Below are 27,537 nucleotides of genomic sequence, written 5' to 3'. Positions count from 1 at the left end.
TGCCTAGGTTGATGTCGGATGGTCCATCTGGTTTCATTCACTGATGACTTGTCTTTAGCAGTTTGAAACAACTGAGGACAAACTGAGGGTTGTGAGGCCATTTCAGGGGGTGTTTAAGAGTCAACCACATTGCTGTGGTTCTGGAGTCACATGTAGACCAGACCAGGTAAGGATGGCAGATTTCCTTCTCTAAAGGACATTAGTGAACCAGATGGGTTTTTATGACAATCGACAATAGTTTCATGGTCATCATTAGACTTTTAATTCCATATATTTATTGAATCCAAATTCCACTATCTGCCATGGTGTGATTCCAACTTTTGGTCTCCAGAGCATTACCCTGGGTCTCTTGATTACTAGTCCAGTGACAATATCACTAGGCCACCGCCTCCCCTAAGTGATATCTTATAGTAGTCCCATATCTTGTAGTCGATCTATCAGCAGCAGGTCTCGGAGTAGGATGTGTGCATAATAGTTTCCCAGTTAACCCTATCTGTATATAGTCTTACCTTCAGATAAAAAAACCAACATTACTGCGTTGCAAATTCTTGTATATGATTGCTATGCTTAGATTGAAGAATAGAATGTAACATGGTGGCAGCATGGTTGTTGAATATTTGAGTAAGCAGAATACAAGCCTCAAACCTTCAAACGCTGATAAAAAACAACTGGTGTGAAAGTGAGACAAGTATAAGCCTCATTGTGTCTAAGTGATTCTGCAGCTCTAGGAATCTTACACACACCATTGTTCATTGTACATTGTTCTGGGATAACACCTTGCTCCAACCAGCAGGCATCTGGTCCCGGTAAGAATCTTCAAATCTGGGAGAGCTTAATTTGTAAAAGTCTAAGCAGGAAGATAAATTAAACAACAGGCTGCAGATAGTCTCACCTTAAACAGAATTCCACAGACAACACAATTCATTGGGCAGAATTTTGTCCTCGGATGGCGTACAGGCCCCACCCGGCTCGGCAGCGGGCGGCAGCCGACCCCTGCCACCGAAACAGGGCCCGCCGCCATTTTGAGTGGGCGGGCCAATTAAGGCCCACTCACAGCCTGCCCAACAGGAAGCGCTATGTCCTTCCTGTGCGGGTGGGGGAGGGATTCCCCATCTGTCAAAGTGCGCTCTTTTGCACATGCGCGCGAAAGAGCGCACTGCTCCCTGAGGCAAAGTCCTGTCTCAGGGAGATTCGTGACAGGTAATTAAAGTCTAAAAATAGATAAATATTGAAATTATTAACATGTCCCCCTCATGTGACAATGTCACACGAAATGGGACATGTTAATAATAAACACAAAGTTTATTAAATGTTTAAAAAACGGACATGAAACTTCATCCCGCCAGTGGATGAAGTTTCATGAATAATCAGAAGCCCGCTGGGGCTCCTGGCCTGCCTGCCAGCCTTAAGCTTGCACGGGCAGGTCTTTAATTATCTTAATGAGCCTGTCAATGGCCTCAATTGGCCATTGACAGGTCAACGGGCAGACAGCTGATTTCGCTATCTGCCCACCTACCTAAAAATTTAAAGGGATCGGGATGACGTCGGGGATTCCTCCCGACACCATCCCGCGTCATTTTCCCCTCGGCAAGCGGGCCCCGCCCCCAAATTGCCGAGGGGAAAATCCTGCCCGTTGCTGCTGAAGCTAAATACTGCAGGGTTGGCTGAAAGAATGTAATCGGTAACAGCTGCTAGCAGCCAGAAGAAGCCTGTGAAAAGGCTTTTTTTACTGTTTAATTTCATTTCGGAAGCCCTCCAAAATCACTTTTGTGGGAAGAGCTTAGAGTTAAACTGGGAAAAATCAGGAAGAGTTCAAAAGTGCCACCATTGCAGTCAAGCATTAACCTCTAACCAGCTGAAACGGTGGCCACTAAAGGTACTGCAACTCAATTTTAAATTAACCCCAGCATAGCTGGCAAAAGTTCCAGATAACAGTAAAAAGCTCAAAGATGACCACAAAATTTCCACTCAATTTGAAGGCCACAGGTCTCCTATCTGAATTTACTTTGATCCGATAATGTGTCGAGCTGTGTTTTCTGGACTTCAATATTTGCAAACCAGACAAGCTAGCCATTAAAATTAACACCGCTGTAGGCAGTGAAGACTTCCACAGATTGAACACATCAGGTCTGTCTGACGACCATCTGAAAAATCCAGAAAAAAATATGGTCAACACTCAAAGATCAATTACGAGTGAAGCTCAGCTTCAGAATTCGCCTTTGGGAATTCATGTCCTTTAGGCAACAACCAACAGAGGCCACTGACCAATTCACAGGTAGATGCTGAGGCAAGGGATGTGGGCTTCATGGCAGCAGAGCTAGCCAACAGAATAATCAAGCTTGTGATAGCACCAACAGAAGCGTTCCAAAAAGGCCTCTTGGACCAACCCAAAGGTTACACACATTGGGAGTACTACTGCAAAATGGACACATATGAAGCCATACTAATGGGTTGAAAGACCCTACAGGTTATGCATAAATCATCCACCATTGGCACGATACCTAATACAGGCAAGCCTAGCAAGCAATGTGGGCAGTGCGGTCTAAATAATGCACCCAGAAATTGCCCAGCTTTCAAACGTAAGGCATGTGGCACCAGAGGACACTGGAAGTGTCAATGCAGAAAGCATAGGCCAAAACAAGTGGTTTGACATCATGAGAAGCCACAACCAGAGGCCAGACAGGTACAGCATTCTAAACAGCCAAGAACATGCACCAAGCAGCATCAAGACAAGATCCACAAAATGTCTAGCCAAACAACACAGTAAAATGAGGATAACCAAAACATCCAACACTCAAAGTGAGCCGACATTCAGCATGGTAAACATCAAAGAATCTATTAGCATAGTGGTATCAACAGAAGTCTTTGCCACCATCCAGATTATATGCCCACAGATGAAGGGTCAGCGCGACCTATATACTAAACTTGATACTGCTGCAGGTGGGGAGGCGGTGGCATGGTGGCATTGTTGCTGGGCTAGTAATCCAGAAACCCAGGGTAATGCTCTGGGGACCAGGGTTCGAAGCACGCCACGGCAGATGGTGGAATTTGAATTCAATAAAAATCTGGAATTAAAAGTCTAATGATGACCATGAAGCCATTGCCGATTGTTGTAAAAGCGCATCTGGTTCACTAATGAACTTCAGGGAAGGAAATCTGCCGTATTTACCTGGTCTGGCCTACATGTGACTCCAGACCCACAGCAAGATGGTTGACTCTTAAATGCCCTCTGAACAGGGCAGTTAGGGATGGGCAATAAATCACATCTCATGAATGAATTTAAAAAAAATCCTTCCACTTTGCATTACGAAGTGCAAATCCTCACAGAAGTAGCAAGCGATAATTCAACCAACAACTGCCGAACTCACCACATACAATGACTCAGAGATTCCATCCCTGCCACCCACTACACTCAAGTGTCACTACAAAAACTCAACCTGGTCACCCTTCAAGTCGTGGACACCGCAGGTCCAGTGATTGCAGGCCTACCGACGTGCAAGGACCTCTCCTTGGTCACGATTCATGGTATCATCAAGACAATGGCGAAGGCCAGAGACCACAAGGAGCACCATCGGAGACCCTGTGCTTACACTGGGAGAAGACCACCTAACTCTGCAACAGGCTACACAATACTGTTTGAATGAATACGTAGACCTATTCTGAACTCGCAAACATCATACTGCGGAACCAATGCAGAACTGCTATTCGGCAGATAAGTGCAGATAAACCTCCCCAGTCATCACTCATCCATACTCCCAGGAGTACGTGATGCACTACTGGGTAAGATAAAAGATGCCCACGACCAGCATGTGGTAACAAATTACCCAACCTGAACATCTGACAGAAAGTTTGAGTACAACACACAACTGATAGCACCTGGATTGTAGCAGAAATAGTCAGCATATGCCCAGAACCAAAATCATAACAAGAACGAACACCAAATGGCATGGCAGTGCCACAAAACAGATGCCAAATCAGGACAATGCCACAACCAGAAACGAGTAACCCTATTGCGATTTCAGCATATTCTAAGGTGCAACATAAATAAAGCATCCCTAACCAGCATTCTGAAAACATACAGCAGCCTTCAGCAAAAATCAACACAACTAAGGCTGGGCATATAAGCAAACTGCTGATATGTTTCAGAGACTTGTAAATTTATTGCTCTGTGTCAAAGTAAATTCAGACACAATGTTCTTCTCTGAGTTGTCATGTAAAGAGTTTGTTTTTTTAAGGGTAAATTTTTAGTTAGAAAAAAGGGTGTTGTGATATGATGTGCATTCACCTTTAAGGGCGCATATCTTAAACTGCTGTTAATCATCACCACTTCAACAGGGTATGACGTAGTAGTCCCATGATGTGGAATCAGTCTACCAGCAGCAGGGCTAGGAGTAAGATGTGTGTATAAGTCAGCCAGTTAACTCTATCTGTATATAGTCTCATCTTCAAATAAAGAATCCACATTATTGTTTCACTAATCCTTGTGTATGATTGCTACGTTTATGTTGAAGAAAGGAAGAACGTAACATGCAGTATCTGTGACTCGAGGAACTTTGGCTCAGAGTTAATAAGCTGGAGTTTGAGGTTTAGACTCTGTAATGCATCAGGGATGGGGAAATTGCCTGGAAACTTTCCTCTAGGAGGCAGTTATACCCCTTAGGTTATGGTCTTTTGATTTAGTCCATGGCCAGGGACAGGCGGGTGTGACTGCGAGTGAGGTACATATGGGTGTGGAAAACGTGGAGGAGCCTCAGACTTTGCAATTGTCCAACAGGTTAAAGGTTCTTGCAGCCTGTACGGACGAAAGCAGGTGCTGCAGGGTGGATGCGCAAACTGAACATGGCATCGTAGTACAGGAAGCTATTCAACCAGGGGGAGTTATAGGAACATAGTGATAGTAGGGGAAAGTATAGTCAGGGGGGATAGACACAGTCCTCTGTAGCCAAGAGAGAGAGTCCAGAGGGCTGTGTTCCCTGGCCAGTGCCAGGGTTCAGGTCATCTTCTCTGGGCTACAGAGAAACTTGCAGTGGGACGGAGAGAATCCAGTTGACGTGGTCCACATAGGTACCAATGACATAGACAGGACTAGGGAAGAGGTTCTGCCTCGGGAGTATGAGCAGCTAGGGGCCAAATTAAAAGGCAGGACTCAAAAAGATAATAAACTCTGAATTGTGGCCTGAGCCATGAGCAAATTGGCATAGGGTAAATAAGATCAGAGAGTTGAATGTGATGCTCAAAGATTGACATGGCAGAAATGGGGCATTGGCACCATTACTGGGAAAGTGGGAGCTGTACCTTTGGGACGGTATTCACATGAACTGTGCTGGGACCAGTGTCCTGGCAAATCATATAACTAGGGCAGTAGAGAGGGTTTTAAACTAAATAGTGGGGATGAGGAAAGATGTGATTAATTAAAGGAAGAGGATAAGGCAAGAGAGAAATGCAACTATAACGGTTATGATAATCAGAGCACAGCAGGAAGAGGCAGTGTATGAACATAAGAGTGCACCAGCAGATAAGGCTAGAGGCTGCAAAAATAGTTAGAAAATAGAATTACAGGCTCTGTATCTGAACGTGCGTAGCATTCGTAACAAAATGGATGAATTGTCAGCTAAAATAGAAATAGATATGCCTGATCTGATAGCAATTACAGTCTTGGCTGCAAAATGACGAAGGCTGGGACCTGAATATTCAAAGGTACATGACATTTGGGAAGGACTGGGAGCTAGGAAAATATGGTGCAGTAGCTCTGTTAATTAAGGATGACATTAGTACAATAGTGAGAGATAACCCTAGTTCGAAAGTTCAAGATGTAGAATCAGTTTGGGTAGAGATAACAAATAGCAAAAATAAGAAGTCCCTTGTGGGAGAAGATTATAGGTCCTCTATAGGGCAGGGCATACAGGAAGAAATAACTGGAGCTTGTGAGAAAGGTATGGCAATAATCATGGGCGATTTTAATCTACATATAGATTGGATGAATCAGATTGGCAATGGCAATTTGAAAGATGAGATCATGGAGTGTTTTCGGTACAGTTTCTTAGAGTAGCACGTTCTAGAGCAGGCTATTCTAGACCTGGTAATGTGCAATGCGACAGGATTAATTAAAGATCTCATGATAAAGGCACCTCTACATAGCAGTGGTCATAACACAATTGAATTTTGCATTCAGTTTGAGGGAAGGAAGAGTGGGTCAAACTCTAGTGTCTTAAACTTAAAGGCAGTTAAGGGTATGAAGACAGAGCTGGCTAAAGTGAACTGGGAAATTAGGTTAAGAGATAGGTCAGAAGAGATGCATTGGCAGACATTTAAGGACATATTTCATAGCACTCAACAATATATTCCAGTGAGGAAGACAGGCTTCTTGGGGAAGTGGCTAACTAAGGAAGTTAAAGATAGTATCAAATTGAAATAAAAATCTGTTCAATTCCAAGAAGATTAGGGGCAGGTCAGAAGATTGGACAGAATATATTAAAAAAAGCAAACAATGGCTAAAAGAATAATGAGGGATAAATTATAGCATGAGTGAAAGCTAGCTAGAAATATAAAAATAGAGTGTAAGAGTTTCTACAGGTATTTAAAAAGGAAAAGAGTAACTAAAGTGAGTGTTGGTCCTCTGGAGAGGAACTCTGGGGAATTAATAATGGAAACTAAGGAAATGGTGGATGCATTGAACAGATGTTTTGTCCGTCTTCACTGTAGAGCATTTTTTAAAAATTAATTCATTCACAGGATGTGGATTTCGCTGACTGTGCCAGCACTTATTGCCCTTCCCAGTTGACCTTGAGAAGATGGTGGTGAGCTGCCTTCTTGAACCGCTGCAGTCCCTGTGGTACACCCGCAGTGCCGTTAGGAAGGGAGTTCCAGGATTTCGACCCAGTCACAGTGAAGGAACTGCGATATATTTCCAAATCAGGATGGTGAGTTACTTGGAGGGGAACCTCCAGCTGTTGGTGTTCCCATCTATCTGCTGCCCTTGTTCTTCTAGGTGGTAGGGTTAGGAAGGTGCTGTTGAAGGAGCCTTGGTGAATTCCTGCAGTGCATCTTGTAGATGGTACACACTGCTGCTACTGTGTGTCAGTGGTGGAGGGAGTGAATATTTGTCGATGTGGTGCCAATCAAGCGGGCTGCTTTGTCCTGGACGGTGTCAAGCTTTTTCAGTGTTGCGCAAGCTGCACTCATCCAGGAAAATGGGGAGTATTCAATCACACTCCTGACTTGTGCCTTGTAGATGGTGGACAGGCTTTGAGGAGTTAGGAGGTGAGTTACTCATCGCACGATTCCTAGCCTCTGAACTGCTCTTGTAGCCACAGTATTTATATGGCTAGTCCAGTTTAGTTTCTGGTCAATGGTAACACCCAGGATGCTGATAGTGGGGGATTCAGTGTTGGTAATTCCATTAAACATCAACGGGCAATGGTTGGGTTCTCCCTTGTTGGAGATGGTCATTGCCTGACACTTGTGTGGCAAATGTTACTCGCCACTTGTCAGCCCAACCCTGGATATTGTCCAGGTCTTGCTGCATTTGGACATGGACTGCTTCAGTATCTGAGGAGTCGCGAATGGTGCTGAACATTGTGCAATCATCAGCGAACATCCCCACTTCTGACTTTATGATGGAAGGACGGTCATTGATGAAGCAGCTGAAGACGGTTGGGCCTAGGACACTACCCTGAGGAACTCCTGCAGTTATGTCCTGGAGCTGAGATGACTGACCTCCAACAACCATGACCATCTTCCTTTGTGCTAGGTATGATTCCAACCAGCAGAGAGCTTTCCCCCTGATTCCCATTGATTCCAGTTTTGCTAGGGATACAAATAACAGCCCAGAAATATTTGTAAATCAAGAGATGAAAGGGAGGGAGGAACTCAAACAATTACAATCACCATGGAAAGGGTACTGAGGAAATTATTAGAACTAAAATATGACAAGTCCCCAGGTCCTGATGGATCCTAGGGTATGAAAGGAGGTGGCTACTGAGATAGTAGATGCAACGGTTTTAATGTTCCAAAATTCCCTAGATTCTGAAAAGGTCCCATCAGATTGGAAAATAGTGGATGTAAATCCTCTATTCAAGAAAGGGGGGAGACAGAAAGCAGAAAACTACAGGCCAGTTAGCCTAACATCTGTCATGGGGAAAATGCTGAAATCTATTATTGAGGATGTTACAATAGGGCACTTAGAAAATCTTAATGCAATCAAGCAGAATCAACATGGTTCTATGAAATGGAAATAGTGTTTGGTTAATTTATTAATTGGAGTTCTTTGAGGAACAGTCAGGGGGCTAAGACCTCATGCTCTATATTTTTATAATATTCTCATTTCTAATATTAATTTTTTTTAAATTGGACAATGACCTTTTAAAATGGCTGAAGCTATGTCTGGCATGACACTGAACAGAAGGAGCTATTTGGCAGTGTCAAAGAAGCCTCGTTATCTCTGAAGAGATCCTAATGGCCCCCCATGGGCTGCAGAGGCCAAATTCAAAGAGAACTACATGGAGACCATCTACATTTCATAAGCCAGGCCTGGCCAACCAGAGCGAATTCATCTGCTAGGGTAAAGGACCCCACAATCCCCCTTTGAGACTTAATGGTTGGAACATGAACAATCTCAGCACCCCAAAGGGATACACACCCTTAGTTAAAGCAAAAGTCGAGAGGTGCGAGTCATGTAATATGATCCAACCCTCCCACACACCCCACCCCTCCTCCTCCCCAGCTGGTGGAACCAGTAATATTGCCTTGTGGAGCTGCAAAGCTCAGTCTGCCACTTTTTCCATCTTCCAATCAGCAGCACAGAAAAGGGGCTCTTTCCAAGTTTAAGTGTCTGGCCCCATCTATAGCATTTCGACTGGAACTTCTACACCATCACCTACAAGACTGATCCACCTCTGTGGGCCTACCTTATCATGGAAGTCAACTCTACTGGAAAAGTGAATTATCCAGCTTCAGTTCAACCTGCCAACCTCTGTGAAAGAATACCTCATTACACTTTATTCTGAACTCTGGACACCGGTGAAACAATAATTGTTTTTTTCTGTGGTCTTTGCCCTGCAAATCTTTCTTTCTTCAGCTCTTTTTACTGTATGAGTGCACAGGGGACTACGTAGTGAACCCAGGCCCCGTCCCCATGTTTTCAGTGTGTGCAAATAAACTAACCCTTTGAGTTCACTGTGGGGTCATTAGTAGAAAAATGGATCATACCAAAATTGAGGGGTTGAGAAGTATGCCACTGCTTAGAAAGGAGAAACAAGTCAAAACACCTTTCTGTTTATGGACGGGGGATTAGAGGAAAAAAATCAGGGTTGTTTAAATTAAAACCTTTTCTGTCCGTAACAGAAGTAACAAGCAATATGGATAGAGAGGAACCAGTAAATGTGCTTTTACTTGGATTTCCGGAAGGCATCTGACAAGCTAACACATCAAATGTTACTGTACAAAATAAGGGCTCATGGTGTAGGTGGTAACATATCAGCATGGAGAGGATTGGTTAGCTAACAGGGAACAGACAGTATGGATAAATGGGTCATTTTCAGTTGGCAAGATGTAATGAGTGGGGTGCCACAGGGATCAGTGCTAGGGCCTCAACTATTTACAATCAATGACTTGGATGAAAGGACCAAATGTACGATTGCTAAATTTGCTGATGACACAAAGATAGGTAGGAAAGTAAGTTGTGAAGAGGACATAAGGAGTCTGCAAAGGGACTTAGATAGTGAGTGGGCAAAAAATTGGCAGATGGGGTAAAATGTGGGAAAATTTGAACTTGTCCACTTTGGCACGAAGAAAAGAAGAGCAATATGTTATTTAAATGGAGAGGGATCTGCAAGTCCTGGTACATGAATCACAACCAGTTAGTAAGCAGGTACAGCAAGTGATTAAGAAGGCAAATGGAATGCTGTCATTTATTGCAAGGGAAATGGAATAAAAAAGTAGGCATGTTTTGCTGCAGTTGTACAGGGCATTAGTGAGACCACATCTGGAGTACTGCATACAGTTTTGGTCTCCTTATTTAAGAAAGCACATAATTGCACTAAAAACAGTGCAAAGAAGGTTCACTCTACTTCGCTTCCTCATAAGATAACCCTTCATCTTAGGTTGGACAGGCTGGGCCTATATCCATTGGAGTTTAGAAGAATGAGAGGTGAGCTTACTGAAATATCTAAGATCCTGAAGGGACTTGACAGGATGGATGCTGAAAGGATGTTTCCCCTTGTGAGAGAGACTAGAACTAGGGGACACAATTTAAATTTAAAAATAAGGGATCTGCCATTTAAGACGGAGATGAGAATTTTATTTTCTCTGAGGGTCATTAGTCTGTAGAATTCTTTTCCCCAGGGAGCAGTGAGGCAGGATCATTGAATATTTTTAAGGCTGCGTTAGGTAGGTTCTCGACTGACAAGAGAGTCAAAGGGTATAAGGGGTACATAGGAAATTTGAGACCACAATCAGATCAGCCATGATCTTATGAAATGGCTGAGCAGGCTCAAAGGGCGAAATGGTCTACTGCTGCTCCTTCTTCATATGTTCACCAATTCTATGATCATGTCTGGAAGCAGCATGGCATTAAGCTGAAGACTAAAATCAAACTCTACCAGGCCATTATCTTTATCACTCTGCTGTCCAGAGCAGAATCCTAGATCTGCTTTCGGTGCCACATCAAAGCTTTGGAACGCTTCCACCAAAGACACCCGACGTCCATCATGAGAATTCAATAGCCGGACAAAATAACAAACAATAAGGTCCTCCGTCTTGCTGGGCTCAACAACATGGTGACCACCATCTAGAAAATTTAACTTAGATGGGCAGTCCAGGCCTCCCACACTTCTAATTACAGAATTCCCAAGCTGACCTTCTATCTGGAACTGTGTCAGGGCAAATGACATCAAGGTGATCAGTACAAATGATTTAAGGACACCAAAGAGTGCAAACTTCTGCATTGGAAAAACACTGCAGCTAAACCAGCCCACATGGAGGCAAGCACTGAAATGTAGCTCGACAAGTTTCGAGGACCATCTATGTCAAAGTTGCAATATGTGATCCAGAGTTAGGCCAGAGATGACGCAGCTGCAGAAGTTCCCCCAAGCACCAACGACGACAATATGAACTGCCAATTCAGAAGGCATCCATGTTGATTCCACAACAGACTCTTCAGTCATGAAAGGACCCACAGAAGACAATTAAATCATTTACAGCTTTGACATACTCGAACAATGAGGAGTCTCCCACAATACAATCACACTGCACTACAGAAAGCATCTGTGTGCGGTACCTCTGCATTCTGACCCAAGGGCAGCCCTGTGTGGATCTGCATTTAAATCAGATCAACAATTACTCCAGGTAAAGGAAACTTCAACTAAGTATTATTTTTGTAATCAGTAAAGATGGAAGATCAATATTCAACAACCGGTCAACATATTCCCTAAATCTCGGCTTTAGAATTTCAAGCGTTGGTGGGTGAGGACAGAACAAAGTACATTTCCTATTCTCTGCTTTTAGTAACTCAAAACACACACGATTTCTCCTTGATCCTTGGGGCAGGGGAAGTAGTTGTGATCTTGAACTGTCAGGTAGATACCAAGAGGCGCATGGCACGTTGATTTATAAACTCTCTTTGCTTCACCCCAAGATCTTATTATAATCGGCTGAAACACATGCCTGCTACATCTCTCAATTCAAAAGGCAAGGCTCTGAAATGTAACTATCATTCAGAAACAGAGCATCCATGGTCCTTTGGTTACTGTACAGTACATTCTTACTTCAATCATCAGTTGAAGTGCATCTCTATCATCCACTAATACACATTTACAGCTCCCTCAGGATCATGCTTCACATATCAAAGATTGTTCTTGTAGACAGATTGTGGTACTATTCCAAATTTGCCCTTCAGCACCAAACCAGCTATTACATAATCCCCACATGTACTGTCACAATCTTTGCAAACCAAATCAAAGTTTACTAAGTCACCACTTCAAATGTCTTGTTCTTTCCCATCTTTTCAATTAACAGCCATTTCTAAAACACACAGCAAATGTGACAGGATGGCTTAAGGATAGCAGAACATGATTATTTTGTTTCCATTCTGCTAATTCCTAAACATATTTCATTCATCACTAAGAGTCCCCTTTAGCAAATTATTTTGTAGTTAAGAGCAAGTACTGTATTATCATTTTTTAGGTTTTAATCCATCCAGAGTTAAAAGGGAAAGTAGAAAATTGTCCTCCTCAAATGTTGTCCGAATGATCAACTTAAGTTGGTGCCAGTATTAACACTGCCAAGTTCAGGTTCCTCATAACCAACCACAGTATTCATGAACCGATTACTGTTGTTCACACCATTAAACCTTCTCCTGGTAACAGACCTAGCTTTTCATACCAAGCACTGCTGTAAAAGTAGTTTTACTTGTTAATCAACATGTCCTGCATTTCTTATTGTGTTGTTTGGTTGGAGTAGTTTCAATAAATTCTCAAAGGCTGCTGACTGCAAAACACTAACTTTATTATAATATATTTACAGTTATAAGAGCACCCCTTTACAGAAGCTTCTGACTAGGCTTACTCTCCAAGAGTCTCAGATAAAATGAGTGTATGTTACTTCCTTCCATGACATCACAGGCTATTAACAGTTAACCCTTGATGGGACTTGCTCTAACATACTCCATTATGCTACATCTCTCTCTCAAGTCTCTGTTCAGATTTCAATGTTCTCTGACGTTCCTGGAATTTCGATGTTATGTAGTCCCAAAGGAATTGTAGCCTCTTTTTGCTCTCTTAGGTAAATATTTTTTTTCTCCCTCCATGTTCTCTTTTTGCCCCCTCTTCTCTTTCCTCCATGTTCTCTTACATTGATATGCGTTGTGGTGCCTTCGCATGTTTACTGAACCTAGTTCTCCTCTCCCTTGTAGGAAATAAAGCACTCTCATTCTGATGTCAGTCTTCTGGACGCTGTTCAAAAAATTTAAACTAGAAGGTGATTCAGGATCTCCAGCTTCAGTGTCTTCTCTCATTTGTGATAATTACGACCTCTCTGGTCTCTGTTTTGCACACTGTTGCTGAATTGTAATCAAAGTTCTTTTGTTTCTTCTTACTGGCCTTGAGGGAAAAAAAATTACATTACTGATTCTTTTGATTCCAGTTTGCGAATTGAACACGTGATACACCTGGATATCATTTCTTCCAATGACTTTGAGATCCCTGGCAACCAAACTGAACACCATGCTCGGGCTCTGCACTTGGAAATAGTTAAATGGCCTTGATGTAGGCATTTCAGGTCTTAAGCCTCAATATTCTTGAGATTACTATTCTATCACTGTGTATCAGTGAATCATCATTCACTGTCAGATGTGCTCTTTGCTCAAAATACAGTCTCAAGATAGGACGACGTGGTATATATGTTGACCATCCTCCAATATAAAATTCTCTGACCTGCTTACATTCCGCATCTGATATCACTCAATCCTCGTGAAGTTGCCGATAACTTTGGACTATCATTATAACAAACTCCTCTACTTCTTCCACAAATTCAATATTGCATTTTTCTGAATTCTCTGGTTCAATGCATGATGACAGTCTGCTGTACTCTGTTGTTTCCCTCGAACATATATCGTCTGAGTATCAAACCTCATCAATCTTAATTTAAACCTTTGAACCCTTGATGGCATCATTGCAAGCTCTTTCAAATTCAATAGTGTGATTAAAGATTTGTGGTCTGTTTCTATCGTAATATGAAGACCTAATACATAGTTATCAAATTTCTTGCATGCCGACATAGCTGTCAATGCTTCTTTTTTAGTTACTGTGCATCTCTTCTTTGTATCTGTTAATGACCATGATGCATAATACTCATTGGCATTTTCCATATCTTTGTACCTGAAAAAGTACTGTCCCCAATCCTGTAGAGGATGCGTCCTCTACTCCCAACTATCCCACCACAAACCAGTGTCCACAGAAGGCGTTGGATCCTTGAAAGCACGTCTAGCTGATGCATATTATGGGATTCCGAACGACCTGCTGATTTTCACATGCATCAGCAATGTCTTACCACAACGCGTGACCTTAAGACCAACCTGGACATACACATCAGTAAACCTAATAAAGGGACGGGAATAGTCATCCTTAACAAGCCATTTTATATCAATAAAATGCACACTATTCTTAATGATGGGTCCAAATTCGTATCCACTGGACCTGCCGTTCAACATGACCAGACAGCCTTGCTCGAAAGTAAGCTTAAAAAAAATGCTTGTGTAAGAATGATGAGCAGCCACGTGATGTATATGACAGGGTTCATCCTCATGGCTCATTGCGTCTGTGTACGTAAGGGCTGCCCAAGACACACAAGTTATGCCTTATCTCATCTATGACCGGTTCTGCACAGCATGAATTGGCCAAGTGGGTGGACAAATTTTACAACTAGTTTTGAGCAAGTTTTCCAGATTCATGGTGAAGGACTCCTTCATATTTGTGAAGGCCATACAGGACTTGCATATCGTTGGCAATGCTGTATCCATGTGCTCATTTGACATTGCTAGCCTATTCACCAATGTTTCACTTAACAAAGCCAGAGGTAGACTGAACACTTTCAGGGCCAAAAGTTCCACTTAAGGAAGCCATAAATATTTGTGCTGCAGCACTATATCATGGAGATCTAGACTCGCCACCATTGAGTGAATCAGTATTCATTGAGCTTATGAACTCGGTAACTCATGCAGTTGACTTCAGCTTTAATGACACCATGTATGCCCAAATAGATAGTGTTGCCATGGGATCCCCTCTAGGCCCAGCACTGGGCAAACATCTTTGTTGGGTTCCATGAGAAACGTGCCTTTGGTGGAATGACACCTAACCACCTATCCCTTGCATATTTCCAATATGTGGGCATATGTTTGCTATATTTAAATCTGCAGATGCATGTAATAATTTCCTTGCATGCCTTAATGGGCTCTAACCTGCACTCAAATTTACCTTTGAAATGGAGCAGTCAAATGAACTCCCCTTTCTTGATGTACTAGTTGAGAAATCTGCCAGGGGTTCTCTAGCATGGTTTACCGCAAGCCTACCTTCACTGGTCAATACACGCGTTGGCACTCTTACAGTTCCATGTGCTACAGGTTTGCCTCATTGGCAGCCTTATAAATAGGGCCCAAGTCATTTGCTCATCATGCAAGCTTAATGCTGAAACTGGGTGCATCAAAGACATACTGTGGGATAATGGCTACTCTGATCAGATCATTTCGTACGTACAAACTCATGAATAGGCCCCAGGCCGTCACTTTCGGCCCCAAGAAGTGCCCAGTCTACCTCAGATTACCCTGGAAGGGTAAGGTAAGTCAAAATTTGAGCTACAGGTGAAGCTAGCTGTTTCACGTCGCTACTATGCAGTAGCAACACGAGTGGTATTCGTCACTAACAGGATGTTGCCGTCAAGCCAAAACGATGTTCTGTCTATCACATAAATAAGTAATGTGGTGTATGAATTTCAGTGCCAGTGTGATGCTAGGTATGTAGGCTGTACATCCCAAAGACTAGCAGGCAGATCATATCAAACAGCATGTCCCTTCCACTGTTCGCAATGGGCAAGGTACAGACCGTACCCAACCAGCCCTTGCTTGCAAAGGTCAAAACAGTGTCCAATATCAGATGTAATTCCGTGGTTGGACAACATTTGCTAAATAATCCTCAGTGTGCTACAAATTACACCGACAGCCAATTTAAGATCGTCGGCTGGGCTCGCAGTGTGGTGCATTTGCGTGTACTGGAAGCTACATATGTTAATACAGGGCCCTGTTCTTTGCAGACAGAAAGAACATGTACACAGATTGCACATGTTCCAGCTAAACAAAGTAAGTGACAGCCATTCGCTGATTCATTCCTCAGGGCAATGTCTTGACCAGAGTCAAGCTGCCTGGTTCAAATTTCAAACAATGCTTGGCAGTTAAGTGTCCCCATCCACTGATGCACTCTCCATGGCAATGTCTCTACCACAGGTTAGTTGCCAATTAGCACTCTCTTTTCATACAGTATAGATTTGTTGTTTCCCCTGGCATTGGTATTTTCTTGTGAATTGCCCTGATGAGTACAAGACAAAAAGCGTTGACAAAAAAAAAGTCCTTTTTTTTCAGCAATACATATTCTTACAGAACTGTTTGGCTTCAGAAGCCTGAGCACCAACTCATTGGCTCTTTCATACATGAAGCAATTCCTTGTCTTACCACTGAGTCGATCTCTTTCTTTACCTTTGGAAGTAACGGACATGGAAGCTTTCTGGCTGCATATAAGCATATTGGTTTTGTTTCTGAGCTTGGTGTTATATGATATGCTGTCAATTCTGTAAACAACTTTGGGAATTCTGCTCTGAAGTCTCCTGATTGACCATTCCTTATTTTTTCTATTCTGTGAATTAGATTCAATTCCATACATGGCTTTCTACTTAACAGCAAACAACTCTAATCTTCATTTACGTACAGTACTTCAGTAATTACTTTCTCTGTGCTTCAAAGTCACTGTTAGTTCTCCCAGAACCATCCGCTCTGTTCCTCCAGGCCCGTATAGCTTTTTGCAGGATGGTTGAAGAACTCTGTTATTTAACGATAATTCAGCATCTGAAAGAACTGAGACTGCTGCTCCAGTATCTAGTTTAGAGTGTGTCTAGTAACCTTCTATCAGGGTCTCTGCACTCTGATAATTTCTGCTTAATTCTTTAATCTCTCCTCTAAGAAGGGTATCTCAACGGCTTGTGAATTTTCTACTTCATGCACTCTGTTTCCATTTAAAATTTCCTCTCGAGTGTTCTGTCCATTTTTCCTACTACGACATGCCGCCTGAAAACATCCCATATGTTTACACCAATGGCACCGCACGTCTTTGGCGGGACAATTCCCACACCTATGTCTTTCTCTGCCGCAGCAACAACACCTAATCTAGTTTGGGCTGCCTCCATTAATTGCTTTTCTTGCTGCACGTGTCTCCTTCTCTCTATTATCCCAATTTTCCAATTTTTATGTCCGACAAATTCAATTGTATCTGTACTTTGGGATTTGGGCTGTCCTTCTCTCCTCCGACTACCGATTGGTTTTGCCTCTTAGTCTCGGCTTGTCTACTTAACTGAATCACTTTCACCAGCATCAAGTCATCTCAGCACTGCAAATTATCTTACAATGCATCATCCACTACTCCAACAACTATCCTGTCATAAATTAATTCCTCTTTCAGAATATCATACTCTCATATAGAACCTTGGTGAGGCCACAGCTAGTGTACTGTGTGCAGTTCTGGTCACCACATTATAGGAAGGATGTGATTGCACTGGAGGGGGTGCAGAGGAGATTTACTAGGATGTTGCCTGGGATGAAACATTTAAGTTATGAAGAGAGGTTGGATAGACTTGGGTTATTTTTGTTGGAGCAGAGAAGACTGAAGAGCGAGGTGTACAAGATTATGAGGGGCATGGACAGGGTGACTAGGGAGCAGCTGTTCCCCTTAGTTGAAGGGTCGGTCAGAAGGGGACATAAGTTCAAGGTGAGGGGCAGGACGTTTAGTGGGGGGATGAGAGGAAAAACTTTTTTACCCAGAGGGTGTGACGGTCTGGAATACACTGCCTGGGAGGGTGATGGAGGCGGGTTGCCTCACATCCTTTAAAAAGTACCTGGATGAGCACTTTGCACGTCATAACATTCAAGGCTATGGGCCAAGTGCTGGTAAATGGGATTAGGTAGGTAGGTCAGGTGTTTCTCACATGTCGGTGCAGACTCGATAGGCCAAAGGGCCTCTTCTGCACTGTATGATTCAATCTTCTGCTAATTGGTACAAATTAATAAATGCGTCGATGTTTTCCCCGTGTCTCCAGGTGCATTTATTGAATTTTGCAAATTTCACACTGGTGTTCTTGCGGAGGTTGAAATAGGTCTCCAACGTATCAATAACCTCAGCATATGTGGCTTTAACCTCATCAATCCTCAGGGTAACTAGGATATCATCTGAACATTCTCCTATTGTGTACAGAAGTGTGCTGACCTGTTCACAGCCTGGCTTTGCTGCGAGACCCAATGGGGTGCGATCAAGTGAATCTCCTGAGACATTTCGGCCATGCTTCAGCCTGAATTAGGCCTGCAATTGTCCTGAAGTGCTCCAGCAGAGGTAAAGATTTTTCTATTACCATCTTTTTTTACTGTTGCCTACCATATATTATTGCGTTGTTAGGTTGGAGTAGTTTCATTACATTTTCAAAGACTGCTGGCTATTAAACACTCCAACTTTATTGTAACATATTTAGAGTTATTAAAACACCCTTTACACTAGCTTCTGACCAGGCTTACTCTCCTGGAGTCTCAGATCACATAAGTGTATGTCACCTCCTTCCATGATATCACAGAGTGTTACAATTAACCCCTGATGGGACTTGGTCAAACATACTCCATTATACTACACTGCAGGCTACATACAAATATAATACTGGTTGAAAATTCTGAAATATTTTTGCTATTGTAAACCCATCATTATCAAATGACCAGCCTCATTAATTGTGTGATTAACCCATAAAAGTAGTCATAAGCCAATTTTGACTTAATTGTAATTCAGAACCCCTTAAAGCACCAATTTCCACCTACCTCCTATTCAAATCATAATCTTATTAATTCACCAGGAATATCAAATTCAATCAATAGCTTTGTTTCACCTGTTTAAATCTGACATGATTGGTTTGAAACGGTCTGATCTGAATTCTACTCTCTCTGAGAATAAACCTATAGAGTCCTTTCTAAATCAAACAGACGAAAACAGCGATATTCTAACTGGAAGCAAGTTTGGTATTCAGCAGAGCTGAAGGACTCAGCGTCACCAAATACTCCTGACACTCAAGCCAGAGTCCACGACCTACACATAATTGCTTGGAGAACCTTGTCCTGCACAATTCCAGGACAATCAATCCCATCTCCGAAGCCTAACATTAAAAAAAGGTAAAGGTTAACATCCTAAACACAATGAACAGCTTTATAAAACTCATTTTCCTTCCTGTGGTACAGTAAATATCCTGTAAACAAGCCCAATTCCCACTCGCTCTAACAAATCACTTCATGTTACAAACAGGAAGAGCTCAGCAATGAAAATATTTGCCTCCACATTTTAGTGGCCAAAGACAGGACTCCATATCCTGATTTGCAGGTGGCTTCAATGTATCACAGATCAAGGAGTTCAATAGTCACAATGCTCACAGTGAACACATTTCCTGACTACATGTAGCACCAGCCATCTTTAGCTGTTGTGCAAATTATATTATTAGGCATTGCTTTTGAAAGAGAAAAAGCCAATTCCCTCTTTCCACTTGCCTACAACCAAAAACATACACCACACCTCTGATGATCCTCTGAGTCAGTTATGCTACTTTAAAATGACAGGTCTGTTCCATCATAAAGCGCACAACATATCATAACAGTTGATCTGTTTTTCTCTTAAAAAGGAATTATCTTTTTCTCTCACTTTCGAATTCTGTCTTCTCACTGTTCTTTCTGGCTCTTCATCTCTCCATGGCCAACATATACTTTTGCATGGGTGTCTATCTTTTTTGGTTTCTGGCTTCCTCTTTCTGTGAGAAACCTCTCTCTTTTATATGTTCTTAATGTCAGTATGATTGTCACACATATTCCTTAATAGAGGTCTCAAAATTTAACTTTTTAACTCAATAATTCAAATCACATTGTGCCCCAGGCTCCTGATGCAGGAGTTGGTCTCTCTACTACTCCTTTCTTACAGTTTTCGCACTCTACTCCAAGCTTGAATGGTTTTAGCAAGCCTCATAAGCTTTTACATTAACGTATGTTACTTTTTTTTTTGCTGCTCTTTCATGTGGTACTGTTTTATTCAAAACACATTATCTAACAAAATGGCTTTAAAATTATTTCAATGTTATATGCAGCCACTGGAGTTGTATTAATTTAGAGTTATATATATTCTTTAGTCCCAAATGATCTTATGGAGTTTCAAGTAGACATCTTGCTGCTCAGACCTGAGGTCATATTTTAAACATTAAATTATTTCTGCTGATCCTCTCTCCAAAAATAAGGAGTTTAAATATGTCTATATACAACCCTCATTTCCAGTGAGGGTTTGAGTTTAAGCAATATTTTACTGGACTAATAATCAAGAGAATGCAAGTTAAATCCTGCCAGCTTGAGAATTCAGTTCTTGAAAAATCTAGAAATAAAAAAAGCTGCTAACACCAAAACGTGGCCACAAAGAGATCAGATTGTTGTAAACAAAAACACAACTTGGTCACTAAAGACCTACCATCCTTGCTTGTTTTGGCCTATGTGACTCCAATCCAACACTAATGTAGTTTATTCTTAATTGCCTACCAAGCTGCTCAGTTGCAGAAAACCCCCTCAAAGTGTGCACCTTCACCAGATGTTCAAGAGAACATCCCTCAGAGCAACAATGCATGGACAATAAAGGCCAACCTTGCCTGCAATAGCCACATTCCGAGAATGATTAAACTTTTGCTTATTCAGAGTCATAAAGGGAAATTGTAAAGTAAAATCAAATAAAACTGGCTATGAAGCAAATTCATGTTATTTTGCTCAGTTAAATGGATGACAAATTGATAGAAACAACAGTGGGTGAGCAGAAGTTTCCTCCAACCAAATAATCGGGGAGACAGAAACCATCTTCTTCGATCCCTGTCATAAATAACGTTCCATAGCCACTGACTCCATCCGTCTCCCAAGTAACTGTCTAAAACTGAACAAGACTGTTCACAACCTCAGTGTCAAATATGGTGCTGACCACACAGCTGTGCCATCACTAAGATTGCCTTTTTCCAACTGCTTAATATCGTATAACTCCACTGCTGTCTCAGTTCATCTGCATCTGAAACCCTCATTCATGCTTTTGTTATCCCTGGTGTTGATTGTTCCAACACATGCCTGACCAGCCTCCTTTGATCTACCCTCCATAAACTTGAGCTCATCCAAAACTCTGCTGCCCATGCTAACTCACACTAACTCCCATTTTCCAATCACCCCATGTGCTTGCTAACCTACATTGGTTGAACAACATTTTAATTTTAAAATCCTCAGCCTTGTTTTCAAGTCTCTCCATGGCCTCTTCCCTTCCCATCTCTGTAACCTCCTCCACCTAGCCCTATAATCCTCTGAGACAGATGCTCGCCTCCAATTCTAGCATCTTGTGCATCCCAGGTTTTAAGCATTCCACCATTGGCAGCCATGCCTTCAGCTGTCAAGGTCTTAAGTTCTGGAATTCCCTCCTGAAACCTCTCCAGCTCTCTTTCCTCCTTTAAGACACTCCTTAAAAACCTGCTGCTTTGACCAATATTTTGGGCATATATCCTAATATCTCCTCCTTTGCCTCAGTGTCAAATATTGTTTGATTAATAATCCTGCAAACTGCCTTGGGACATTTTACAACATTAAAGGTGTTAGATAAATACAAACTGTTGTTGTCTGCAGGATAACTACACCATAATACAACTGTAATGTTCAAATTGTCAACTTAAATTGTACACAATTGTGCATATTTTCTTCCCAAAACAAAAAAATTAGAGGCATCTAGATCCGATACTTATGCAGTCACTCAGTAGCAGTGAATGATGAATATAAGACAATAAAACCTACATTCAATACTGAGGTATGCACAACACTGTAATTCAGCCACGATTTCAATTCTGACCAACACCTGTACTTCACATTTCCAGCATCCACAGTATTTTGCTTTTATCAACACCTGTACAATGCCAGTCAAATTAAAAGCGCAAATCTGTACTTATATTCCTCAGCTCTACATAGCTCCTCCCTCCTTAACAGGAGTGTCTGCTTTCCTCACAACATTAAAAATTCTCTGCAGTAAGTTTATAACACATCCAGGAGTTTCAGTGGTGTCCAATGGCACTGGAGTTATATTCCACACATGTGCCAAGCCCAAGTGGTGTGAGAGTTCTCTGAAGGTGTCAGTTTTGCCTCAGTGAGTCAGAAGTTCATGAGTTCAAGTCCCACTCCAAAGACATGAACACAAAATCTGGGCTAGCACTTCAGGGCAATACTGAGGAAGTGTTGCACTGTTGGAGGGCCCATCTTTTAGATGAGACATTTAACATTAAACATCTGTCTCAGATGGACAAAAATATCCCACGGCACTTGTGCAGGGAAGTTCATCTGGTATCCTGGCCAGTATTCACCCTTGATCCAACATCACTGAAACAGATCAGTTGGTCATTACCAGATTGCTGTTTATGGGAGCTTACTGTGCGTAAGTTGGCCTCTATATTTCCTACATTACAATAATTTCCTACATTACAATAATTTCCTATGTTACGCTTCAATAGTATTTAATTAGGTGTGAAGCACTTTGACATCGCCTGGGCTTAATTGCTTTCCAGAGAAAACCAATAGAATTCTGGGTACTGCATATGTGCGCAATTTAAAAGTCAAAATCATGGGACAAACAGAGTTCCTGCTCCATGCAGCCTAGAACACAGGACAGTGGCCTCAGATACAGGACGATCATGTAAAATAGAGGACATTTGGTCTACTGTAAGAGAGCTGACCTACCATGGCACAATCATCTTACGAAACGCAAGGCTGTCACCAACAGAATCAAAGACAATGTTCAACTGAAAAGTCCATTACATTCCTCAATATGTTTCTCCAAGAAGTCTCCTCAAGTGTTAATTAGCTGGAAGGGTTGTGACTACAGTAAGGTACAAGAATGAGTGGAAACCATTTACTCAAACCTTTTTTGATGTTCATCCATCAGGTCAATCATACAACTGATAAATTCCTTTCAGCTGTCACTTTCAATACAATAGGTGGAAAGACAGGAGGCATACACAACATTACTCCCAAAGACGCTATTAAATGCATGTTCTGATTTTGCAAGGTCACTTAACGTTCAAGCAACAACAACAGTTTCCAACATCCTGAGTCTTTCTACACAGGAGATATCACTCTTCAACCCATGAGAACTAAGTATCCCTCTACTGTATGGTATAGGTTTTCAAACTGTGCAGTCAGATTCTAGAGTCCATGAAGCGATCCTGAGTTTTCCTGGGTTTAGTTAGTACAACTATATAATTAGTTATAATTTTTGTTGTATGCAGTTTGTAGCTGTAATTAATTTAGAAATTACTGAAGGGTCACGTGTGAGCTGAGAATGAGATTTATTTTCTAGAAAAATCTCAGAGCATTCACACAAATACAGATTTTTGACATGAGTGAACATTCCAGCTTTTTAAGAGCCATTTATAAGCCAAAAAAATCTCCAGGAAGGGTTATAATTATTCAAACTATAGCTTTAAAATTGGTTCTAAGAACTGAAATATATAATACATTACAATATGGCAAAGAAAATGGTAGAAAGATTTCAGAAACTCGCTTCACATATCCATCTAGTGGCCATGGTCTGCAACAACATTGTGACAGTTCACAAAACTTTATGAGAAAAGTTAACATTGCAATTTACAATGGCATAGAAGCGCGACTAAAAATTGTCACACAGGAAATAATGTTTGCGGACAGGAAGCACACACTATGCAAGAAGGACATCTTCCATGAAAATTGGAGAGGAAAATCAAACAAATGTATTAAGCTATTATTGTTAAAAGAAAGGACAATGTCTTTTATTACCTCAGGACATTGGCTTTATAGATAATTAAATACTTTTGAATGTAGTCATGATATTAACATAGGGAATGCAGCAACATTGCACACAGCAAGCTCCCACAAATAGCAATGTGATCATTTTTTTAATTCTTTCACAAGATGTAGGCATTTACTGCCCTTGAGAAGGTAGTGGTGAGCCGCCTTCTTGAATTGCTGCAGTCCATATGGTGTCGGTACACCCATAGTGCTGGGAGGGAGTTCTGGGATTTTGACCCATGACTAGATAATCCTTTCAGATAATGGCTAGATAATCCTTTAAGTGAAGTTGATTAAGGTATAAATATTTGCCAGGACGCCAGGGTGAAGTCCTCTTCTTCAAATAGTGCCATTAGATCTTTTACATTCATCTGCGAGGAAAAGCAAAGCCTTGGTTTCATGTCTCATCCATAAACATCATCTCAAACGGTACAGCACACCCTCAGTGCTGCACTGGAGTGTCAGCCTGGATTGTGTATTCAAGTCCATACTACTCTTCAAGATCTATCAAAAAGATTTATTTTTGCTGGAAATAAAAATAAAGTGCATTAAACATGTATTTCAGGAAGAGACAGACAGGTGAATTTTGAATTCTCACATGACAGACTGCCAACATTCTTGGGTTTGCAACCTTAATGGAATACAAAATTTTGTCTACGCTCATTGCCAATCACAACAAGTCTGCTCTGGAGCTGGTATCCACCTTGATCAAACCTGCAGTGTATCCAACAAGATGATCTCGGATAACCTTGCATTACTCAAGGATATGGTCACCTATGTGCAGGACAGCTGGGTGAATAGCTGCCTCATAAGCTTGGACCAGGAGAAGGCATTTGACAGAATATCGCACATCCACATGATGGAAATGCTCTCCAAAATGGGGTTTGGGGGGAAATCTGCAGACTGCTCTACACATCTCAGTAACACAGCTTCAACTAATGGGTGGGAATCAGAAAGTTTTCTGATCAATTATAGGGTCAGACAGGGCTATCCTCTCTCCCATCTTGTATCAAACCTTTTGCTGAGTCCATTGGGAAGAATATGGATATAGGAGAGGCGACAATCCCGGGCAGTGGAGGTATTCAGTGTAGTGTAAGGGTTAACAAAATGAATATGCCAATATTTGACATATATGATGATGTATCACTGACATCAGTCAGTAACATGTTTGTCTCGAGACAGAGAGAGAGAGAGAGAGAAAGAAAGACAGTCTAAGGGAAGATAGGTCATGCATACCACTAACCAAGAACCATGCCAATGGTTCAGATCAGAAGGATCATCCAAAACACTCAGGTCAAAGCCTCCCTGTACATGGATGATGCCATCTTCTGCTCGGACCCACTGTTGGTTCAGACTGATGAGCATCTGGGACCAGTTCAAACTAATATCAGGTTCCAAAATAAATCATAGCAAGAGCATGGCCATATTCTTTGAGACTGAGGCCGTCTGATCTTTTGTCCCCTTCATCATCAGGTCTGACTATCCGAAGGTGCTGAGGATATGTTTTGGAGGGGCCAGGACATACGCCTAAAACTGAAAGGAGCATATAGCCATGGTGGAACAGAAACTAGGCATGTGGGAGCAATACCCCCTCTCCATTGCAGGCAAGAACCTGGTGTTCAGGTGCAAGGCGTCTCGGTGTTGCTCTACATGGTGCAGATCTGGCCTATGCTCCACTCCTATACCATGGCAGTCACCCAAGCCATCTCCAACTTTATATGGTGATCAAAAAGGGACTATGTCCACAGGAACACAATGTACAAACCTCCAAATAAAAGGGGGGAAATCATACCCAACATCACTCTCATCCTCATAGCCACCTTTGTGTGCAGCTGCATCAAGCTGTGCACAGGCTCTCAGTATACAAACATCAAGTGTCACTATGTTCTGAGGTTCCATCTGCCCCCAGAGTTGCGAAGGATAGGCCTGGCCACGTTGCCGCTGAATGCTCCATTCAGTTGTACTATGCCATACCACCTGTCCCTCATAGAAAAGTTTGTGCAGAAAAACACCTGATCACAAGTCCATCAGGCAGTTATCCACATGTAACATCCTCAAGACCCTGTGGGAAAAGGAGATGGTCGATCCTATCGGACGGTTGCCTGAGCAGACAAAGCATGAATGCCTCATCGCCAGAACTTTCAAACAAGCACCAAGGTCATAATCTCCCTCTGGCCTCTTATCCTCTTTAGATCTTTTCATTAAGAACTGCTGGCATGACGTAGGCAGTTCAAATTCTCTACTCTCCTCACTCACTCCAACCTCTCCCTCTGAACTGGATCTCAGGTCCAATCCTAACATTAAACCTGCTGTTGTTGTCTAGCATACTGAGCTCTACCCAGCAGAGGCTGAACTCCAGCTCTCCGACACTGCTTCCTGCAACACCGGGACCATGACTCCACTACCGAACATCAAGCCATTGTGTCCATGACTGTCAGTGACCTCATCTCCTCTGGAGATCTTTCCTCTACAGCCTGCAACCTCAGTCCCCCAACCCCGAACAGCCCAGCTCTACCTCCTTCCCAAAATCCATAAACAGGACTGTCCTTGTTGACACATTGTTTCAGCCTGTTCCTCCCCAATGAACTTATTTTTTCCTATCTTAACTCTTTTTTTTCACCCCCTTGTTTTTTTTTTCACCCCTTGTCCAGTGTCTTCCTAACTGCATCTGCAATTCTTCCAATGCCTACATCACTTCAACAGTTACCAGTTCATTTCCTGGCCCTACACATCTCCTCTTCAACATAGGCAACCAATCTCTCTACAACTCCATTCCCCATCAGGACAATATGAGAGGTCTCTCCTTCTTCCTTGAACAGAGGCAAACCAGACCTTCCACCATCACCCTCCTCCGCCTGGCTGAATCGGTTCTCACATTGAAAAACTTCTCCTTCAACCCCACTCACTTCCTCCAAATAAAAAGGTTTTTCTACGGATACCCACATGGGTCCCATCTATGCCTGCTTTTTTGGGTATGTAGATTTTCACTATTCCAGCCCAACTCGGGCAAGGAGAGGGGGGTCTCTCTCTCTCTCATCTCTTTTTCTGCTACATTAACGACTGTATTGGTGCTGCTTCCTGCTCTCACCACAAATTGGAAAATTTCATCGACTTGGTTTCCAATTTCCACCCATCTCTCACCTTCACCTAGTCCATCTCTGACCATTCCCTTACTTTCCTTGATTTCTCTATCTCCATTTCTGGAGATCTCTTTGCACTGGAAGACCAGTAAGTTTTGGACAACCCAAAGAGCATCTTTCATCAAGTTGATGGCTTTCCAGTAGCAGTTGGATGTTAAGCCAGGAATGCTCCAGAAAACTTCTTGCAGAAAAGCAAAACATTTTTAAAACTTTCATTTTAGAAACTGCAGCAACAGTGTGAGAAACCGTGCCTTCCAAATGGTCTAGTTTCTTCAGTTAAATTCCGATTTGACTTCCGATTGGTCTAGTTTATTCGAGTTGACAACCTCCAATCCCAGTGAAAAAAGCGGATTTCTTTAAGGAAATCCTAATTAAACTGAAGAATGGGTTCCTGACAGCCATCTTATAAAGCTGACCTCTGGCATATGTACAGAAGTCCATTCCAAATCTTGATTACTGTGCTCAGAATTTCCAAACATCAACTCTAAATTTTCCCCTTACTATTGTGAACTAGTATCCTCCCTGCTCTTACAGTTTATTTTTTTCCCCTAGATTCGCTTTCTCCATATATTTAATGTGTTGGATACCTTCACATTCCCACTCAGTTCTTTGCAATCAAAACTTCAGAAGAACTGCACCATCGTTTTGCCAGTTTAGTGCAAGTTTGACAGTTGTACATTATCAACTTTTTGATTTTTTCTTTACCCTTTAGGTACTATCCAAATTCACTTGTCCAAAGACATTCATCTCTTG

The 27,537-nt window shown here is 42.0% G+C and overlaps 1 protein-coding gene and 1 long non-coding RNA gene across 6 annotated transcripts in view; one reads left to right on the top strand and one right to left on the bottom strand.

The window, feature by feature from the left end:
* LOC144680703 (signal-induced proliferation-associated 1-like protein 2) overlaps nt 1-27,537 on the bottom strand; it is a 637,588-nt gene that overhangs the window by 571,469 nt on the left and 38,582 nt on the right. The gene's annotated exons all lie outside the window — the stretch shown is intronic.
* On the top strand, nt 1,148-27,537 carry LOC144680706 (uncharacterized). Of its 2 annotated transcripts, none has more exons than XR_013576608.1 (3): nt 1,148-1,200; nt 18,003-18,137; nt 27,497-27,537. It is a non-coding gene; the product is annotated as an uncharacterized LOC144680706 (long non-coding RNA). The 2 variants fall into 2 exon arrangements; XR_013576607.1 differs by lacking the exon at nt 27,497-27,537 and adding an exon at nt 25,118-25,244.

Source organism: Cetorhinus maximus, chromosome 5, assembly GCF_964194155.1.
Source record: "Cetorhinus maximus chromosome 5, sCetMax3.hap1.1, whole genome shotgun sequence".
Classification (NCBI taxonomy): Eukaryota; Metazoa; Chordata; class Chondrichthyes; order Lamniformes; family Cetorhinidae; genus Cetorhinus; species Cetorhinus maximus.
This window is presented reverse-complemented; position numbering and strand designations above follow the sequence as displayed.